The sequence below is a fragment of the Phascolarctos cinereus genome, unplaced genomic scaffold (assembly GCF_003287225.1).
Source record: "Phascolarctos cinereus isolate Bilbo 61053 unplaced genomic scaffold, phaCin_HiC Scaffold_2;HRSCAF=192, whole genome shotgun sequence".
Taxonomy (NCBI): Eukaryota; Metazoa; Chordata; class Mammalia; order Diprotodontia; family Phascolarctidae; genus Phascolarctos; species Phascolarctos cinereus.
The window spans coordinates 118,048,124-118,054,123 of record NW_027555625.1 but is presented as its reverse complement, the minus strand read 5'-3'; the positions used below and the strand labels follow the sequence as shown (position 1 = coordinate 118,054,123).

The 6,000-nt window shown below is 40.5% G+C and overlaps 1 long non-coding RNA gene across 1 annotated transcript in view; it reads left to right on the top strand.

The window, feature by feature from the left end:
• The first annotated feature begins 4,241 nt into the window (after positions 1-4,241).
• The window catches only part of LOC110207668 (uncharacterized), a 58,177-nt gene continuing 56,418 nt past the window's right edge, over positions 4,242-6,000 (top strand). The window contains exon 1 of the long non-coding RNA XR_013484316.1: positions 4,242-4,445. This is a non-coding gene — a long non-coding RNA (uncharacterized LOC110207668). The remainder of the gene's footprint in view (positions 4,446-6,000) is intronic.

The following is a 6,000-nucleotide window of genomic DNA, read 5'->3' as shown; positions in this document are numbered from 1 at the left end:
AAGAGGTGAATTAAACCATTTTTGACTATAAGAAACTTACATTCTATTGTGGAGATTTAACTTAGAGGTAGATAATTATGGGACTCGTAGGCCAATACCCTAAGATTTAGGTTTATTTTGACCAGGTTCAATTGCAGGTGCTGATCCACACAGATCATTTTGCTCACATTCATAGTTATCTCTGGGAAATCTCATGATAATAATTATGTAGCTTGTATTGAGATTTCCACAGGGTTTGGTAAAAGGATCTCCAGCTTCTATATAAGCACGCAAGGTTACAATGCATACTGGGTATAGAGCAGCCTTTATTTCACCCCACAGAAAAGTCAGAAAACGTGTAAGGGATTAGATACGATTCTCCTTCCTAGTGAATTCCATCTCTCTCTCTGGGGCTCTAGGATCCTTCAGCCTCAAAGCACCACCTTTAGAAGGGAAATAAATTTGGGGTTCCTAGAGAAGCAACCCTTGACAATCTATTGAGTTTAATTTTCACTTCAGAGACCCTCTCAAGTCTCCGTCTTTATGGTGCCCTGAAGGCTTGAACTCATTCAGAAGGAAAATATAATTGGGGTTGCTGGACAGTCAATCTTCAGTGGGGAACCTTCAGCCTTGAGGCCACATGTGTCCCTCTAGGTCTTCAAGTGGGGACCTTCAAGTGGAAGCATATAGAGAGTTGACTTTAGATTTCAGAAGACCTGGATTCAAATCCTGCCCTTGACCCATATTGACTAGTCTCTCAGTGCCTAAAGCAACTGAGATGAAAAATTATAGATGAGTTACTTGTCTGCATTGGTGGAGAGGGGAGGTCTGCACTGGGAGTTCCTCACACTGCTGAATTCACAGATCCAGAACAAAGACCAACAAAAAAGAGGGAAGGGCTAGCACAGCAGGAAGCTAGGCAGGCCTTGAATCAATTCAATTCAAGCAATTTACATAAAGGCATTTATTAAGATGACCTCATAAAGATAGTACCTACACAACATCCCCCCATGAATCAGTTGTGTACGCTCTCACAAATATGCATAGTGTAAGTGGCAAGACTGGGCACAAACCTTGAATACACTGATTAGTGAGTCACTTGAACAGGGAACACATGGCCATGTGGCCAAGACAGCTCATGCCTCCTGTATTGCAGGGCTCTGATGTCTTTTCCATTCTTATATATGTTGTTTCCTAGGTAGACTACTCAGCTATGTTCCCTGGGTCTTCCCTTCTCCTCAGCTGCTAACTTCCCGGGCTAATTCTCCTTTGAATTCATGGTTGGCTCTGTTCCAATTTAAGGGGTCATGCTCTTTAAAACTGATTCCTGCAGTGATCTCTCTCTCGCTCTCTCTCTCGCTCTCTCTCTCTCTCTCTCTCTCTCTCTCTCTCTCTCTCTCTCTCTCTCTCCCCCTCTCTCTCTCTCTCTCTCTCTCTCTCTCTCTCTCTCCCTCTCTCTCCTTCTGTTCCTTGGGCTCCCCATCTCTCTTTCTTCTTCTCTCTCTTTCCTTTCCTCACTTCTTCCTTCCCTCCCTCCCTCATCTTCTCCATCTCCTTCTCCTTCTTCTCTCTCTCTCCCTCTCTCCACCCCTTGCTGGTCTACTGGCCAAGTAGCTCTGCCTAATTCTGTAGCTGATGGGGAAAGGGAAGTGAGACATTCATCCTCCCATGTCCTCTGATGGAGGTGCAGGAATCATACACTCCACAAGGCTACTTCCTCTTAAATCTGTTGATTCTCTTTAGGACTAGCAAGCTTAGCTTTTTGAAGGCCACTAAGCGCATGTCCAGGTTTCCTCCAGCAAATGACAAGCTGCCTTTCCATTTCCATTAGGAAAATTTCTTCAAGCTTTGAAAAAGGATAACAGTATAGAAGCTTTTGTATTTCATTAATATTTTGTTAATTCTATTTTCTTTCACTTTTTGGGATTATTATTATCACTATTTGGGATTATTATATTCACTTTCACTTTCTTTCACTTTCAAGGGTTTTAGGGAAAGAAACACCTCTACCTTACTACACATAGAACATATACAAAGAGAATGCCAAGTATCCTTTACAAGGTAAGAACCTTGTATGCACCAAGCCGTAGAGACAATGAGCTTGAAGAATGGATACCAAAATCTCTGTTTGTTTTTCTGCATCTAGCACTTCCCAGTACAATGCTGTAGTTACTGGTTTTGATCAATAATACTTCCAGAAGTCATTGTTCCCAATTCTGAGTTTCAAGCTACAAAAGCTTTCATTGATCTCTGATTGGAGAATCTGAATGTGGAAGGGAAATGAAGACACCTTCCTTAACTTTTAGAATGTAGTCAAATTAAAAGTGGGCAAGCAGGTGGTACAGTGGATAGAGTTCAAGGCCTGGAGTCAGAAAGACTCATGTTCTTCAGCTCAAATCCAGCCTCAGACACTTACTAGACCTTTGGCAAGTCACTTCATCCTGTTTACCTCAGTTTCCTCATATATAAAATGAGCTGGAGAAGGAAATGGCAAACTACAGTATCTTTGCCAAGAAAATCCCAAATGGGGTCATGAAGAGTCAGTCACACCTGAAACAACTAAACAACACAATCTAGACATGAAAGTGAATACAATCTAAAAACAAAAGGCATCAATTATTGAAAAAAGAAAATTAAATGTCATCTGATCCAGGCCCCTGACCTGATGAGCCATTCTAGGCAAAAATAACAAAAACCATTCATCTGACAATGGGTCCATAGTGTTCACCAGACTGCCAAGAGGTCCATGACATAAAGGACATTACAAACTTCTGCTTTAAGAAATCTTTTTTTTTTCCTGGAGCAAATGGGAGAGCACAATAATATTTTTAAATGCATAAAAATTTTAAAAAGAAAGTTCACGGACTCCAGGTTGAAAACCTCTCCCCTAAAAAGGAGATATGGTTTTTTTTTTTGGCTACAAACAACTGGAACTTCCATTTGGAAGGGCTGTGGAGGCCAGAATCTAAGGCAATTATATTTTGTATATTAATAATAATATATGCTATAGTGGAAAGCATGTGAAATTTCAAGTCAGAGGACCTAATTCAGATTCTGACTCTTACCTCAGAATGTGAATAAGACATATCACTTGTATGGAACCCCATTTTTTCATCTGTAAAATGAGAGTTGACTGAGATGAGTTCTAAGGTCCCTTTCAGCTCTGTCTAGATTTTCTAATAAGAATAAAAATAGCTTAATTTACATAATGCTTTTAGGTTTTGAAATCATATATGCTAGCTGTATCCAAGGACACTCACCTTCATGCCAGCTTCAGGTAACTACCCTCACTGTGCGGGTGTAATGGGAAATTTGTTGGGAACATATGGTACATTTCACTTTTTAGAAACCAATTTCCCTATTTGGCAGCTTCCTACTGCTCCCATTCACTAATGGGAGTTATGTATATATATATCAAAGGGAGGATATACTCCCCATAACTTTGAGTGCTTTTATTCTTTCTGAATACAGTCTTCATTTTCTTTTAAACTCATCTTTTCTGGGTAAATTTCCTGAAGTAAGTAACATGATATTAATAAGGTTGAGTTATTGGAGAATAAAATTCTCCAATTTTGCTTCTCAGGTTTTTTCCAATAGTGAAGCTGGACTGATTTTGTCTGTGAATATGCTTTTGCTGGATTTCCTTGGAATTGGATGGTTTCAAGACTTACCTCTTTTTCTCTTTCATGGATTTCTCCTTTCGACTGCAATCAGTGGCCTGAATTTTAGTCATGAGTCTCTAAGCCAAGATGTCAGATCCCCCTTGCTGAGGGGGATCGACTCAGTGGCTTTTGAATTCCCTTCCAGTTAAAGAGCTATGCTGCCTCTGTGAACTGCAAAATGAAGATCATTTCTGGATCTTGAGTGAGAGACATTGCTTGGGTGGTATTTAGGCCTAGGGTTAGAGTGGGATATACAGCTTGTTATTTAGTATTTCAACATTGCTGCCTCCTGTGCAGCTAAATATAGCCCACCATTCAGGATGCTGTGACTGACTTCATTAACCCAAGTCTTCTGGGCATTCTGAAGTTATTTCCCCCCTGCCTGGGGTGTTACCATTCTACTCCTCACAGCACTATCTAGGTATTTCCAAGTTACTCCCCCAGCCACACCCCCCAATCCCTGAAGGGAATATGGCCCAGAATAGAACATGATAAAAGTACTTCCACCACAATGATTGGCTTCTTCAATGTTCTTTCTTAGCCCTCCCCTCCCTCCTCCCCTGACTCCATTGCCTTTTTTGGAAACTGCAAATTGTTACCATTGCCTGGGCTTCTGTTTGAGGAAATTATTTCTTACCTGTTTTAAACAGCTCTCTGAGATTTCTGATCTTTGTTTGGACTTTGGCTATATTGTTCTTTCTAACCTGCTGGCCTCCTGACTTCTCAATCTGTGCCTTTCTCTGAGCATTGTTAAATCAAGTCAAGTCAACCAGAATTTATTAAGCTGTTACTACAATATGCCAGGTAAGTGCTGGGGATACAAAAGAAGGCAAAATCGGTTTCTGCCCTCAAGGAACTCACATTTCAATGGTGGGAACAACCTGTAAACAATTATGTACATACAAGATATGTCCAGGTTACTTGGAGGTAATCTCAAAGGGCACTAGCATTGAGGGGGGATCCAGGAAGGCTTTTTGTAGAAAGTGTATTCTTTGAAGCCTGCCTCTGGCAACCACTCTGCCACACACCAGGCAAGGAATCTCAAGGCCAAGGATCCCAACCATCCCTCATGAGATTGGTGGAGATGACAGTCTGGAATGTATGTACCACTGTGAGAGCAGCAAATTCTTTGTGAACAAGGAATAAGAATGGGAAGCCTCCCATGTAACTCTTCTTCATGGAATGACCATGGCAGTGAGCCCATTCAGGATGGGACCTCTGCCCTTAGATGCTGTACCCATCACAGCTCACAGTCTACTTAGACTTTACTGGAAGGGGTAGGAATGGGATTATTTTGTTAGATATGTATCTATATATCTATATCTGTATCTATATCTATATCTATATACACATGCACATATACACATACACACACACTTACACACACACACATATGTGTGTGTGTGTGTGTGTGTGTGTTTATTACTAGATTGTGTGAATCACTGGGGAAAAGGGAAAATCACCTACTTGGAAGGTTTTTGTTTTGTTTTGTTTTATGAAATTGTCTTAAATGAAAACCATGCTTTTAATTTATTGCCTGGACTCTGAAGAGCCTTAGCCTGTCTCAATAAAACACTTTGTACTTGTGTCCTGGGCATTGCTATTCTCAGGGATTTTTTTTTAAAAGTGTATTCTTAGCTAAGACTTGAAAGAATCTAGGGAAGCCAGAAGACAGAGATGAGGAGGGAGAAAATTCTAGGCATTGGGGAGAGCCAGTGAAAACACTAGGAATAGGGGGATTGAATATTGTTTTCCAGGAACAGCAATGAGGCCAGTGTCACTAGATTGTAGGATACATGGCAGGGAGTAAAGTGTCAGAAGACTGGAAAGGTAAGAAGGCAACAGGATATGAAAGACTTTAAAAGCCAAACAGAAGATATTATATATGATACTGGAGGTAAGAGGGAAATCCTATTGGATAGGTAGTCTTGACTTCAGGGGCTTGGTGAAGCAAAGACTTTGATAAGAATTCAATTAACATTAATTAATATGTGCTGGGCAATACTTTGCTCCATTGCATAATTCAGGCAAATACAGATTGGGATTAAATTTTTTTTATTGTTGTTTTCCATTGGGCCTCTAGATTGTGGTAATTTCACAAATCACTTCCGTTTTATGGGATCCCCTGTGAATGTCATTGGAAGTAGTCCCAAGTGGTATATATTTTTATTTTCTACCACCCCCCCCACCAAGTTTAAGAGATTGTTTTGGTTTTGACTAATTTCTTTCTTAATCTACCCTCTTCCTTTCCCTACCTTTCCCTTAGCCCCTTTACTTCCTATTTCCCTGTTGGGTAAAATGTACCCAACTCTGCATGTGTGTATGTATGTATGTATGCATGCATGCATGTATGTATTCT